Source organism: Zonotrichia leucophrys, chromosome Z, assembly GCF_028769735.1.
Source record: "Zonotrichia leucophrys gambelii isolate GWCS_2022_RI chromosome Z, RI_Zleu_2.0, whole genome shotgun sequence".
Classification (NCBI taxonomy): Eukaryota; Metazoa; Chordata; class Aves; order Passeriformes; family Passerellidae; genus Zonotrichia; species Zonotrichia leucophrys.
In genome coordinates, this window is record NC_088200.1 from 74144495 (window position 1) to 74160909 (window position 16415).

Genomic DNA, 16415 nt, shown 5'->3' on the forward strand with positions numbered 1-16415 from the left:
TATAAGTAACAATTCTGCTCTTATCAGTTTTTTAGGGGCATCTGGTGTGGATGCTCATTCATCGGTTTCCTACTAAATACAGCCAATAAACCAAGTTTGTTGCTCCCTATCCATTTGTTTAAGGATTGCTGCTTCTTACACAGTGACTTGCCCATGTCCTGATCCCATTGCTCCATCAATGGTGGGGTGATTCTGTAAAATGGACCCCTGGAATTACTGGGATTAAAACACTCAGACAAACAGACAAACAAACCACATCTTATGCTGAGAATTCCAAAGCTGGAGGTGCAAAATATTCTCCTGCATGGTTGTACTGTTGTGTAGTGCTCAGGTTTCTTACACACACCTTCAGCTCTTAGCAATGACCCTAAAAGTGATATCAGTTCCTAGGGACAGGCATGAGATATCTGTACAGTGCTACTTTGTTATTTTCCAACTTCTGAATGTGATTTTCACTCACCTGATGAGAGGATTATTTCAAGGAAACAAATTGCATTTAAGGAAATTAATTTTATTTTTACCCTTTGAATAAATTACATTTATTCTAAGGGTAAAATAAAGCAAACAAACAAAAAGACTCCTTACCTCTTTATAGTGTTGAGTGTTTAATTCCAAATTTATTTTCTCTAGACTTTCGAGTTTTCTTCTCAGATCTTCAACAGTGTTCATTTCCATTTTATTTAAATCCTGATGCAATGGTACCTCTTGTAACTGATTATCTGAGCTGGAAAATGTGTTTTTCAACACATGAGCATTCTTTTGAAGTTTTAATGCTTCTCTATTTCAATTCCCCAATCGTGGGTCCAGAGTTTTAAACCTTTGCATAAGTAAAATTATTTTGTGCAGTTTTCTTCTTGCTGTTGCTCTTTGAAGAAAGGATTATATAGAATTGCTTATTGTGCAAGATATGAGAAATGTGGCAGCAGGAACTTAAAAGAGAGATTCACTTTGAATTAATAAAGTTGATTTAAGCATAACATATTATTTATTATTTTTCGGTATCTTTTTTTCCAATAATGAACTTCGATAATTTTTGATAATTAACTTCCAGGAGGCTTAGAAACGTAATTCCAATTATGTGAGTTAAAACAACTGCAAGCTTTTTGTCTCCACAAAAAATCTCATTTTTTAACATTAGTTACCATCTCAAAACCATCTCTGTCACGAAACAAATGCACAGATGTGGGAAAACCCTCTCTTTTTACACTTTGTCTTCTGAGATACATACATTCAAACCACAGACATGCAACTGATCACAGACACGACACAAATTGAAGGCTTAGTCCTCCAAACTACCCTGTTTCATCATAATTTCCACTACTATTTTAGTTAAAACAAAATCTACTTGGCAATTAGCAGAATCAGCCCTCAAGCACCACAAACAATAACAAAAGAGTCAACACCAAGTTTCTATATATAAAGTGAAAAATTTATACATATGATATATAAGTTTATATATATACATACACACATAAATATATGTAGATACATATATACCTATGCATATACATATAAATAGTTACATTAAAAACTTATTTATTAACCAGTTAAATGATTTAAAGTTAAATTATTATAACTTCAAACTGGAAAATTTTCAGGTATTTCAGTTCTTGAATATCAGTGTTCACATTATTTGATACGTTTGTTTTCACATTATTTTAAATATGTAAGACTGCAACAATTATTTTATCCAGACAAAAGTTCAAGAGTTTATGGGCAATAAATGTGAAATACATTGATAAAAGAAACATGATTAAATTAAGCACTAAATTAGTATCATATAATGCAGAAATGTAAATACCAAAATACCGTTGTCTACATGAAGTATTTTTTACAGAAGTAACACTGTACTGGCATTTAAATATTAGATCTTTCTAAATAAAAAGTCACCACTTTACCCCTAGATTTGTGTATAGGCACAGTTAACATTTTTTCATGACCAAAAATTTACCTGATGACATATTTTTCTCTTTTTTTTTTTTTGTCTGGCCAAAGAGACAAATACTATCAATAAGGGGATCTGCAACTTAGATTAAATCTTGCCTTTAAAGACATTACTATTCTTAAAGAAGGAAATTTCAATTTTAACTGCAGACCACAAATATTTTATAATTGAATAAATAGTAAGTATTTTCCCATTTAAAAAGAAGACAGACATCATCTGTCAGATCAGAACAGCTATGTCATCAGAAATTGTTCCATAAGGTGCCGTGATCTTAACACATTTTATATATTTAATAAATGTAGAGACAATAATCATCAAAACCTGCATGCACTGCATTATTAGTGTTCAGTACTTACTACCAAAGCCATACCCAAAGCAAGCAACATGAATCAAAGAGCAAGAGATCAGCAACAATTAAAATCACTATTTTTAGTGCAACTCAGCTCCTGCAGTAAGAAGATTTGGAAATAAGTAGAACCTGAGCAGCTAGAGCATCTGTAAGCTGAATAAAATCTTGTTTGTCGACATCATGTAATAGGTTTGAGTGGCCCTTTTTTCTCCCTTTCTGGGGAAAACACAGAAGAAATAAAGGCAAGTAATATCATTTAGAGATGATTAATAAAGTACCAATCTCAGCTGAAAATAGCTAAAAGCCAGACTGCACCAAGGGGAAAAAATGAAACCCAAACTGAAAACTGGGGAAGACTTGGTCCAAGAAAAAGGGTTATGGAAAGGGTATCCATTTATTTGGTGTGTAGGCAGCAGGGGAGTAATTTACCTTATTTAAACCTGGTGAGATGTAATATTATTTTCATGGAGGCCACACAGAATGGAAGCAAGAGAAAAACGACTTTTTGTAAAAACCTTTAAGGCTTTAATTAAATTACATTGGTTTGTGTGGCAGTCAGAGCTAAAGAAATCTGTTCCTTTCAGCTCTCCTATGAAATATCCACCAAGAAAAAAATCATAATGGAGAGACAAATTAAAACTTAGAGGAGAAACTAACTATCCAATAAACTATTCTGCTTAACTGAATCTGTGGGGGGGCTGTGGGGGAGAATAAAAAAAACCCAAATCCATACCATGCAGAAATTATGTGATAACACAAGCATTAGCAAATTAAGGATGCCATGGAAATCAAAAATATGTATTAGAGCATTAAAACAGAGAACATAATATTAAGTACTGGCAAAAAAAGCATTAGACGCCTTTTGAAATAGCACTTTTTGCACAGCTTCTAAAGTTGCAATGCAATTGGTGGAAACTTAAAGATATATATCAGAAAACCCTAATTTTTTTTCTTAGTATAGAACAACAACAACAACAAAAAACAAAAAAGCACCCCCAAAAACCAAAACCAGCAATCAAAAATCCCCCAAATCAACAAAAACAAACAAATGAACAAAAAAATCCTCCAGCCAACCAGTGTCAGAACTGTTGAAATATTGCTTATCTTGCCCACTTCATTTTGGTTGTGTGCTTATATATTTTCAAATAAAATGGAAAATAGCCTTAAGGATTTTTGTTTCTGTGATACTTTCTTTAATTGTCACAGCATGGCCAGCAAGTGCAGTACTTTATGAAAACTTTCTACTACCACTTCTAGGAGATCTTTCCTCCCATCTTCATTTAACAGCTAGAAGTGTTACAACCACAAAGCTGTCAGAAGATTCAGCCAAAGGCAAAACCGCACAAAGTCCCTAGAAGGTTTCACAATTTGCAGCCTAACAAAATTCAGAGAATGTTTTCTACTTCCATTTTCATATATTCGTAGTTCATCAACTCTTGATTTTGAGCTGAAATACATTTTTTACCAACTACAGCTTTTAATAAGGTACCATTTTTATTAAGACACCATTTTTAACAGGAATTTAAGAGCTTTCAATAAAGCATATGAGCAGGTGAAATAGCTCCTGAGTTCTACATCGCAGAAGGTATTTTGTAGCTCAAAACCTAAATTCTCAGCTTTCACTTCACAAGCCCGCTGCTTACAGTGAGCATTGACCATTGCAGAAAAGCAACTTTTCACTAGCTTCAATTCCACAGCTGGCAGAAAATGCAGAGTAGTTTTGCAATTGAAAGGAATGTTCTTTCATTTACTACCTAGGAGTGTAATTTTGCTAAACTTCTGCAGCTAAGGGAGCAGACTGCAGTCTGATTTTCTAACCAACTCCGTATTTGTGAAATTTTGCAGTTCCCATATAACTGGCAGTTTTGTACAGACTAAAGAGAGAAAAATTGCTTGTGCCAAAGATCAAACTCTTATCAGGTTATAAAACACAGGGGTCATCATAAGATTTAAAGCCAACCTCTACTACCCCAATTAATTTGGAAAACCCTCCTGTGCCTCCTGGGCAGTGTTCCTGCTTGCTGGCAGAAACTGTCTCTACCTCCTGGTGACTCTGTGACAGTTTGCATCTATCACACCATATCTGGTTCTTACTCAACCTGAATTGTATCATTTCAGGCATTCAGAAAATAAATAAGCCAAAAAAGCAGGAATTAAACTGCTAGGCTTAAAAAATCCAGAACTGGACCTCACCTAATAGGTTGACTGGAAGCAACGTTGTCTGAAGGGGCTGAACTCATGGTTTCCAAACTGTGGTTTTTTAAAGTCTATAAACTGTGGAGGATTAAGAACACAGTTAACCATATATACTTTTACTCGATGAGCTTCAAAGATCAGCTTCTTCTATATCATTAAACTATCAAGGCATCTAGCAGAGACATGCTTTGCTTTATTTGTCAGCCTACTAAAATATTGATTTTTTAAACCACTCATACTACCATGTCATGTGAACAATTACCACAACTGCAATTTGACATCAGCTTTAGGAAATAGAATTGTACTGCTATTCTTCTAAGCCTGACTATTGTAGAGAAATAAATATGTATATATAGCAGGATATCCACTGTCAGAGTTTTCAGAACACCAATAAAAAATATTTGCATAGATTGAGCTACATTCCTCCTAAGCATATTACAAACTCTGCTTCTCTTCAAAACAATTCTACATAATTCTAAGGGAGATAAATGAAGGTACTAAGGTACTGTGATTTTTTAAGTAGATCAGATATCCAAGGTTGCCTGCCTAATAGAACACTTGCTATGTTAAAGGCTGCTAAGTCTTTCACAATTTGTGCAGAATTTTTGCTTTAAGATGTAGCCCTGAAAACTAACAAATTAGTTTTTCATAACATTATTCTTTTTATTATTGCAACTTGCACCCAAATCTCATAATGAATGGAAAAAAAATTTGTAGTCTCATAACAGAATCAAAATGTTTTCTGTCACATCCACGTCATTCTGAAGTTTTAAAACTTCTTTAAATTACTCTGAAGTCACATAGCGGAAAAGAAAAAACCAAATGTGAAGAGTGTCACCTGAGAATGCTAAAGATTTTGAATATGCAACATTCCTCTGTTAAAATATGTATCGATAGCTTACTAGCATACAAAGGAAAAATTCATAAAATGTGCTATTTCACTTAGGAAAAAAAAAATTCCAGTGCCATGGAGCAGCTTGTGGGAGCTCCAAAATTAACCAAAACAGCAGAGGAAGTTTTTGCTTGGGGAATTATGTTTGATGTGTCACTAAAAACTTGTGTCACTTTATTCTTGCAAACTTTCGAATAGATGCTGAATACTTCCCAATAGGCCCCTGATTCAGATGTGAGGAATAAATTCTCCTCAGTGAGGGTGCTGAGACCCTGGCACGGCGTGCCCAGAGCAGCCGTGGCTGCCCCATCCCTGCGGGTGTCCCAGATCAGGCTGGACAGGGCTTGGAGCAGCAGCCTGGGACAGCGGAATGGATCCCTGCCCGCGGCAGAGGGTGGAACAGAACGGCATTTGAAGGTCCCACGACGTTTGAAGGTGATGGAGAACACTCGAGGATAAACCCAACCGCGATCTTAAGGGGCCCCAACATAAACCAGGAAAAGCCCCGACCTATAACAAACCCGCAGTGAGTCCGCAGAAATTCACCGGAGTTCTGCAGCTGTCCCGATGGTGCTCGCCCTCCAGCATGCCAAGCTGGGACTGCCGCAGGAATTCCAGGGGCCAGGCGGAGCCCCGGACGGGAATTCCGCGGCTGCCTGGATACGCGGGGTGATGTCATTGCGCCCCGAACCCAGCGCGGGGCTCCCGCCGCTCTCTGCCGCCTCCAGAAATGTCTAAAGGCTTCAAAAGGACTCCCGACGGTAAAACGTAACTGCGGGGAGCCAAAAGGACCGACCGACCCCACAGCCGGGCTGATGTGCGTGTCCCCACGGCAGCGCCCAGATTATGGGGAGGAACAAACAGGCAGAAAGTTCTGAATGTCTGTGGACAGAATTCAGAGCAGGGGCTCTCTGGATCACGGAAGCACATCTCCCTCCATGAGGAGGGAGTTAGGGTTAGGGAAAGGTTCTTGTGAAACCTCTCAAGCTGAGAGATTTCGAGCCCCACGTGTGTCAAACACCAACTGAATAAAACCCACGCTACAGTATCCTGGGAAAGCACTTCCTCCTTCTCTGAGCACTCATGTGTTTTCTGCAGCTCCGTTTTTGAAGTTCCTGTTAAATTGTCTCTGTCTGCACACTCAGAGTGCAGATGATTTAACTATTTGCTGGCACCAGCTATGGTATCCTGAGCTTTTTTTAGGTTTTGTCTTATGGCACACATCCATCAGGATACCCAGGATATATCCTTCAAGACTGAAGGTTTTAATTGCAAGAGATAAAAACTCCACAACATTCCACTCTCTGGGATAACTCTCAAAAGTTCATTTCTTGTTTGTGACCTGATCTCTGCAAATGGCTTTCAGCCATAATTTTGTTAATTCTATGTCATGTAGTTTTAAAGATACCGTGCCAAATGAAGTAAGGGGGGGAGGGAGGGTGTCTTGTGTGTTGTTTCATTTTTTCATAATTATTTCCAAGAGATTTTAGTGCACAAGGTTGTGATTTCAAAACTAGTTTAATTAGTTTGAAATCACAAAACTAATTTGTGATTTCAAACTAATAATAAAAGTAGAGAGGAAGACAACAAACTAACTCCATGGACAAATCACACACAAGTAAGATTTAAGCTTGGATATGTGAAATAAAGATTGAGTTATAAAATGCATACTTTCTCACAGTTGTCTTCTATTTAATTTGTGAAGAGAAGTCGTCAGGTCCAGTCCATGGCCATGCTTTCTGTGTCATCATTTAAAGTTTCATACAAGGCTTGGCTTTTATCTGCTTCTTCACTGGAGTGCAATTCTAGTTTTTGTTTGACTCCTGTAGCTGTTACTCCTGTTCATTCAAAAGTGATTGTACCTGATGCTTCCAATGTAATGCATTATTTAATTCTCCTACACTCTCAAACCTCTCACATGTGATGAATCTTTGCTGAAGAATATTTAATTGCTCTCACAGGCTCTGGGCTTTGTCAACTTCATTTTTTCATCTTACTGAAATTCCATTTGAATTTTGCAAGTTGTAGGTGTAGTGAGTGGTGTTCTATCTGTGCAGCATGAAGCCTTCTTGCAAATTCAAATATTGCCTTCTGCAAGTATGATTTTCATACCGGACAGTCTGTCACACGGTCTACACTCCAGACAAGGACTTTTTCTCCAGATCAGTGGTGCACTTGTTGTGGGCTTGTGGAACTGACTAATGGAACATTTTTACATTCAGCTTGTCCATAATTTCTGAAAAGGATTTTCTGGCTGCACCTATTTTTAAATATCCACAAAGCCAGGACTTTGGTTTGTTAACAGCATTCTGCTGTTCAGCCATGGAACTGATTATTGCAGCAGGGAAATTAACTGAAGTTAATTTAATTAACTGAGTGCTTCAAAGCTGTCAATTTCTTCATTTTCACAAACTGGCAGATTATGCCTGTGTTTGGATTCTCCTACACACACTTGAAGTCCAGTGCCTCCTCTTAAGCCCTTTTGTCCAGGTGAAAAGGGAGCAAGAAAACTGGGCTAAAACTTTAACCCTTTTAGCTGCCAAAACTGCAATCACAGCTCCTAGGAACACATAAACCAAGCCTTTGGTTCTTCTTTTCCTCAGCCTTATTTCATCTTGTTTGTTTTCCTCATCAGCATTAATAGGGAGAGCATTAATTAGACTCCTGATTTTCTGTTCCACTGATTTGTGGATGTTGACCTGGTCCTGGAGAGAGTCTCTTTGGGAAGACATAAGCACAGAGTAGAGAGGACACAGCCATACCATGCTCCTTTTTGCCCACTCCTACTTGCTGAAGTCTCCAAATCCTTTTTTAATTGCCTGCTAACGTCCTGGAGATTGCCTGAAGTTCATAAGTAAGAAGAATTAGAAGCTTATGGAAGTTTTCTATTCATGGAGAGAAATAAAAAATGCCACCATTAAGAAAAGGTGCAAATAAGAAAGAATAAAATAAAGAGCAACCTCCCAGCCACTCTTGCATACAAAATATATGAGATTTTGTTTCCACAGCAAGACCCAGCTACTGAGGATTTGGAAGGCAGCAGATCTGTTTGTGGCAGCTTACCATTACTCTGGAGCCCAGCAATCACATGCCTTGATTATCATGGATATCTTTTAAAAAGAAAACATGTCAGAGAAAATAATTTTCTTCCAGAGGCCACTCTGAATTCTGCAGGAATAATGATGGTTTGTTTTGTTCTGAGCCAGTTAACCAGTGGGAAGAGAAATCCTCATGAAAGCATGGTAGTTATAAATTGGACAAATTGGGACTGATTCTAGGAAGCTGAGTTTTGAAGCATTCAGCAGTTTACTCTCCATCCATCAGTTCCTGAGGCATGGACATTGCAAAATGAACCACGGGGGGAGAATTGGAACATAGAGTTTGGAGATTTCAGGGTTGTTACGCCAAGCAGAAAACGCTGGAGAGGTTTTAGCGTTAAATCCCGCGGCTGAGAGCAAAACCTCTTACTTAATAAGTGTCCTGGGGTGACGTTATGATGCTTGTATCCCCATTCATTTGTTCTGTGCCTTTAAGACCGGCTCTGAAGAGTGGAAGTTTTGTTTGGGTTTCTCTTATCAGGAACACAGAGACGAGTAGTACATAGGGCTGTTTTTTCACTTCTTGCTTCAGCTTGCTGCTTTGCTTGCTCCCTTTTCTGCTCTTGCTTCTGCTCTGCTTTGGCCTCTACTTATTAGCTAGTTCTAGCTAAACATTCCATCCTGAACTGTTTCTCCTCTCCTGTTTCTGTGACCGTCTCAAACCTGCTCCGGACTGGGACCTGGGAACATCAAGAGTTTGCACCGTTTTGGCCTGCAGCAGCTGTCCCAGCGCCGGAGGGGCTGAAAACAGAGCAACCACCCCGAAAGAGACTTTTTGATTTTGTCATCTTTCTCAGAGCTGTGTCATCTGGTATTGTTCATTTTGTGTGCTGGGGGTGCTGGGCCAGTCAAATAAACAGGTTCTTTCCACCTCTCTCCAAGGAATTTTTTTCCTGAACCGGTTGGGGGGAGGGGCCGTGTGCGTTTTGCTTTCTGGAGGGGCCCTCCTTTGCAGATTCTTTAACAAAGTTGCCCTAAACCAGGACAAAATATTGGTGCCCAATGTGGGGCGAGAGAGAGAGTGGAAAAACCCTGTTTTGACTGCATTTTGGTTGCTATTACTCTGTGTTCATTTAAATCAGCTAATAGCCATGCTTTTTGGATTCATAATGTCTATTGGGGTGAAGGTTTGCATGCATTTCTGGTCCCTAGGGTTTTTTGAGATTTTAATACCTCTCTGGTCCCTAGGTTTATTTTCTTATCCAGAAATAGCTTTAGTATTGCCCCTAATACGTAGTTTTTACATCAGAGGGGCTGTGACCAGAGTAACTATCCTGCTGGGCTTGGTGGCAATAATGTGCAAGAAGTTTTTAAACATGCTAGGGTCTACTCCAGGTGTGAATGGTTCATGGCTTTGGTTATGCATCCAGTTTGTTGCAGGAGGAGCAGGAGGGAATGAGGTTTTTCAGCCTCTGCTTTCCTCCTTCTCCTATGAATCAGTTGCATCACTCGTGAAGGATGTCCAGTTTCCCTTCAATGGTAAAGAAACCATCTTCCTGGTACTCAATCAGGTAACCTTCCTCTATACAGCCTGCTGCTTCTCTAGAAAGAGGGCTGAGATTTCTAGACGGGCTGATGAGGCCCCTGACTCAGGAGTAGACCCAGGTGTGGAAAATCCTAAATGGTGTGGGAAATGGGAGGATATGGGTCAAATCCTGAAGGAATTCTCTGACCCTATAGTCTGGGATTTTCCCCATGAACAAATTCAGAACCCAGCTGAGGTGGGGAAATATCTGAAAGAGAAGTACCAGGATGAGCCTAAGGAGAGGAAGGTCATTGCAGTGAGTTGGGCCCTGGCATATGCTTATCGCACACTGCTAGATAGTGTCGGGCAGCAGACAGAGGCAGGGGGGCAGGGAGATAAATCAGCAACTGTCCCGGTGACTCAGGCTGCAGCCAAAAGCCCAGGCTCGAAGCCAGCATCTAAACCCATGGCTGTTGCTACCAGCACTAGAAGTGGGAAATGCACAGACAAGACCAATCGACCAGTGGACGATGATGATGATGATGAAGGAGAAGGAACCTCAGTGCCTCCTGACGTAAAATCAGGAGTCAAAGCAGCAGGTGCAAGATCAGATGCCAATATTGAGTCTTTTTCCCTGAAGGACCTTCGTGGCTTAAGGAAGGATTACACTCAAAGGTCTGATGAATCCATAATTAGTTGGCTGGTCCGTCTCTGGGATGCTGCAGGCGAGGCTACAATTCTGGATGGCACTGAAGCCAGGCATTTGGGATCCCTGTCACAGGATCCTGTCATAGACCAAGGAATGATGAGGGGGGCTCACAGTCTCTGGGAGCGGGTCCTAAGAAGTGTAGCAGAAAGATACCTGTGTGCAGACGATCTCTATATGCAGCAAACTCAGTGGAAGACAATAGAGCAAGGGATCCAACGCCTGAGAGAAATGGCCGTGGCAGAGATTATCTTCTCAGATGATGTAACAACTAGGAACACAGACTTAGTACCATGCACGTCTGTGATGTGGCAAAAACTCGTATGACTCGGGCCACATGAATATGCTTCTGCCTTAGCCATCATGAAGAGGGATGAGAGGGGTGAGACTGTGCTTGACATGGCAAGGAAGCTCCGAGCATATGCAGATGCTGTACAAGGCCTGACATATGCCAGAATCGCAGCGGTAGAAACACGTCTGCAGATCTTAGAGGATAAGATAGAGGAGAACCATAAGAAGCTTAGAGAGGAGATTAAAGAAGACCTTCTCCAAATTTCAGCAGTACAGATCCGAGATTCCAGTATCCAAGGCAGACGTTTCCCAGATGGTGAGAGAAGATAGACCCCACGAGCTGAGCTGTGGTTTTACCTGCGTGATTGTGGGGAAAACATGAGAAGGTGGGATAGGAAACCTACTGCTGTTCTGGCACGACGGGTGCGTGAAGTGAAGGAAGCCACCAGGAGGAAAGCAGCTCCAGTTGCCCGTAGCCAAACGGCCAGGTATGATGATGATGATGACCTGTCTGATCCCCTCGAAGGAACATCCAAAATATACACCCAGGGAAAGAAGGATAACCAGGCTTAGAGGGGCCCTGCCTCTAGCCAGGTAGAGGCCAGGGAAAATCGTGTGTTTTGGTCTGTGTGGATTCGTTGGCCTGGCACATCGGAACCACAAGAGCACAAAGATTTGGTCGATACTGGTGCGCAATGCACGTTAATCCCATCAAGACATGTAGGGACAGAGTCTGTTTCTATTGCTGGTGTGACAGGGGGATCCCAGGATTTCACTTTGGTGGAAGCTGATGTGAGCCTAACAGGAAATGAGTGGAAGAAGCATCCTATTGTGATTGGCCCAGAGGCCCCATGCGTTTTGGGCATAGACTACCTTTGAAGTGGGTACTTCAAAGACCCAAAAGGACGCAGATGGGCATTTGGAATAGCTGCTGTAGAGACAGAGGGCATCCAGCAATTGAACACCTTGCCTGGGTTGTCTGAGAATCCATCTGCAGTAGGATGCCTGACGGGAGAAGAGCAACGAGTGCCAATTGCCAGTTCCATACTTTATCAACAACAGTATAGGACCACTTGAGATGCTGTGATCCCCATCCATAAGATGATCCGAGAGCTGGAGAGCCAAGGGGTGGTCAGCAAGACCCACTCACCCTTCAACAGCCCCATTTACCTGTGCGAAAATCTGAAGGAGAATGGAGATTGACTGTGGACTATCGTGCATTGAATGAAGTGACTCCACCACTGAGTGCTGCCGTGCCAGACATATTAGAGCTCCAGTATGAGCTTGAGTCCAAGGCAGCAAAGTGGTATGCCACTATAGACATTGCCAATGCATTTTTCTCCATTCCTCTGGCAGCAGAATGCAGGCCTCAGTTTGCCTTCACATGGAGGGGAGTGCAGTACAACTGGAACCGACTGCCCCAGGGGTGGAAGCACAGCCCCGCCATCTGCCCTGGACTGATCTAGGCTGCACTGGAAAAGGGTGAGGCTCCAGAACATCTGCAGTATATTGATGACATCATTGAGTGGGGGAACACAGCTGCGGAAGTGTTCGAGAAAGGGAAGGAAATCATCCAGATTCTCCTGGGAGCTGGTTTCGCCATTAAAAAGAGCAAAGTAAAGGGACCAGCTCATGAGATTCAATTCCTGGGAGCGAAGTGGCAAGATGGACGGCGTCAGATTCCTACAGATGTCATCAACAAGATCACAGCAATGTCTCCACCCACCAATAAGAAAGAGACACAAGCTTTCTTGGGTGCAATAGGTTTTTGGAGGATGCATATTCCTGAGTACAGTCAGATTGTGAGCCCTCTTTACCTGGTCACTCACAAGAAGAACAATTTCCAGTGGGGCCCTGAGCAGCAACAAGCCTTTGTCCAGATCAAGCAGGAGATTGCTCATGCAGTAGCCCTTGGCACAGTCAGGACAGGACCAGAGGTGAAGAATGTGCTCTACTCTGCAGCTGGGAACCATGGCTTGTTGTGGAGCCTTTGGCAGAAGGTGCCTGAGGAGACTCAGGGTCGACCACTGGGATTTTGGAGTCGAAGCTACAGAGGGTCTGAAGCCAACTATACTCCAACAGAGAAAGAAATCCTGGCTGCCTACGAAGGAGTCCAGGCTGCCTCGGAGGTAATAGGCACTGAAGCACAACTCCTCCTGGCACCCCGACTACCCATGCTGGGGTGGATGTTCAAAGGCAAGGTTCCTTCCACTCACCATGCCAACAGTGCTACATGGAACAAGTGGATTGCTCTCATCACTCAGTGCGCCCATATAGGTAAACTGAATCGCCCCGGGATTTTGGAGGTCATTACGAATTGGCCCGAAGGTGAGAATTTTGGTGTCACAGATGAAGAGGAACAAGAACCAGTGACACGTGCTAAAGAGGCTCTTCCCTATAACCAACTGCCCCCAGAGGAAACATGCTACACTCTTTTCACTGACAGTTCCTGTCGCATCGTAGGGATGAAGCGGAAATGGAAAGCAGCCGTATGGAGCCCCACACGACAGGTTGCACAAGCTACCGAAGGAGAAGGTGGATCAAGCCAATTTGCTGAACTCAAAGCTGTTCAGCTGGCCCTAGACATTGCAGAAAAGAGAAATGGCCAAAGCTCTACCTCTACACAGATTCATGGATGGTAGCCAATGCTCTGTGGGGATGGCTGGAGAGGTGGAAAAAGGCTAACTGGCAACGTAGAGGGAAACCAATTTGGGCTGCTGATGAGTGGAAAGACATTGCTACCAGGGCAGGGAGGCTACCTGTGAAAGTCCACCATGTAGATGCCCATGTACCCAAGAGTAGGGCCAATGAGGAGCACCAAAACAATGAGCAGGTAGACCAAGCTGCAAAGATAGGGGTGTCCAAAATAGACCTAGATTGGGAACATAAGGGAGAGTTATTCCTAGTTCGATGGGCCCATGATGCCTCAGGCCACCAGGGCAGAGATGCCACCTATAAACGGGCACGAGACTGAGGGGTGGATCTAACCATGGACAGTATTTCTCAGGTTATCCATGACTGTGAGATGTGTGCTGCCATCAAGCAGGCCAAGCGATTGAAACCCCTCTGGTACGGTGTGCAGTGGTCCAAGTACAAGTATGGGGAGGCCTGGCAGATTGATTACATCACACTGCCCCAGACATGCCAGGGCAAGTGCTACGTGCTGACAATGGTGGAAGCCACCACTGGATGGCTGGAAACCTACCCTGTGTCTCATGCTACAGCCCGGAACACCATCCTGGGCCTGGAAAAGCAAGTTCTGTTGAGACATGGCACCCCTGAGAGGATCGACTCAGACAACGGCACTCATTTCAAGAACAGCCTTATCAACACCTGAGCTAGGGAACATGGCATTGAGTGGGTGTACCATATCCCCTACCATGCACCAGCTGCAGGAAAAGTGGAGAGATACAATGGACTACTAAAAACCCAGTTGAAAGCATTGGGTGGGTGATCTTTCAAGAATTGGGAGCAGCATCTGGCAAAAGCCACCTGGTTAGTTAACACCCGAGGTTCCACCAACCGAGCAGGTCCTGCCCAGTCTGAGTCCCTGAATGTAATACAAGGAGACAAAGTCCCAGTGGTACATATCAGAGGTTTGTTAGGGAAGACTGTGTGGATCAATTCTGCCTCGAGTACAGACAAACCCATTTGTGGGGTTGTCTTTGCTCAGGGACCAGGTTGCACGTGGTGGATAATGCAAAGAGATGGAACAACACGATGTGTACCTCAAGTAGATCTGATTGTGGGGTAAAAATGATATGGGGATAAGGGGTGGAATGTCCTGGGGTGACGTTATGATGCTTGTATCCCCATTCATCTGTTCTGTGCCTTTAAGATCGGCTCTGAAGAGTGGAAGTTTTGTTTGGGTTTCTCTTATCAGGAACACAGAGACGAGTAGTACATAGGGCTGTTTTTTCACTTCTTGCTTCAGCTTGCTGCTTTGCTTGCTCCCTTTTCTGCTCTTGCTTCTGCTCTGCTTTGGCCTCTGCTTATTAGCTAGTTCTAGCTAAACAGTCCACATTCCATCCTGGACTGTTTCTCCTCTCCTGTTTCTGTGGCCATCTCAAACCTGCTCCGGACTGGGACCTGGGAACATCGAGAGTTTGCACCGTTTTGGCCTGCAGCAGCTGTCCCAGCGTTGGAGGGACTGAGAACAGAGCAACCACCCCCGAAAGAGACTTTCTGGTTTTGCCATCTTTCTCAAAGCAGTGTCATTGGGTATTGTTCATTTTGTGTGCTGGGGATGCTGGGCCAAATAAATTTGGTGTTTATCAAATAAACAGGTTCTTTCCACCTCTCTCCAAGGAATTTTTTTCCCGAACCGGTTGGGGGGAGGGGCCATGTGCGTTTTGCTTTCTGGAGGGGCTCTCCTTTGCAGATTCTTTAACAAATTTGCCCTAAACCAGAACAATAACCCTGTTATTCTCTGTTGCTTTTGGGAATTAAACTTCTGTTGCAGCCAACGATTTTAGAGACATTTAACCCTGACTTGAATTTCCCTGGGAAAGGAGCTGTTCTCCTTGCTATAAATCATGCCCTGTGTGCTGTCATCACTGTCAAAAGCACTGGTATGGGAGAAGATGCCTTTGGGTTTCATCTCATCAGCCAGATTTTCAGCTGCAAAAAAGCAACTTAAACATCACTGAACAGTGCTGAAATTCAAGATGCAGTTATTTTAAGGTGTAATAAAATGGTATAAGTTTCTGTCAGAAAATAATTAATGTCTCTCTGACTTGAGATATCTATCCCCTCTAGGATAAAAGCATAGCTTTAAAAAACATGAGTGTTTCTAATACATGATCTTCTGCTTTCTTGCCTTCCTTCTCCAGAGTCTCACAGCTAATTTTTTTTTTGGGTGTAGCCAGATGGTCATCCCTCTCCTTAGTCTTGCAGTTATGCTTTGAGCATCTCTGGGGAATAAGAGGCCACACTTTGCTCCCCAAAATGTTCCACTTTGTGCTGCACATCTAAAGTGAGCTTGCTTTGGGGTGATGCCTGAACTCCTCCAAAACTATCCAAGTTCATGCTTGGTGCATCAAAAGCCATTCTTCAGCAGAGCCTGAATGAGGTCCCTGAGGATCAGCTATAGAGGTAGCTGAGGAGAGGCAGAGGTTGTCCTTCTTCCTGCAGAGGGAGAGTGCAGTTGCAGCGTTTCCCTGGGCTGTGCTCCAGGTGCTCTGAGTCCCTGTGTCAGCTGCAAGGCTCAGTCCTGGCAGCTCCAAGCAGAATTGCAGTGAGGGATTCTGTGGTGTCCCCAGGCCCTGTGTGTGGGTTTTGAGCCCCTCATCCCAGCCCTTTGGAATGTGTTTGGAGAGGTGATGTGCCTCTGGCTGGCACCGTGAATCTGGGCCCTGCTGGGTTTGGGATCAGAAGGCCCCAGCTCCAGCAGTCTCTACTCTAAATGCCAGCATTTCAGTAGCATCTGCCCACTGTCACTGATTTCACATTCCCTAATAATGAGGAAGATTCT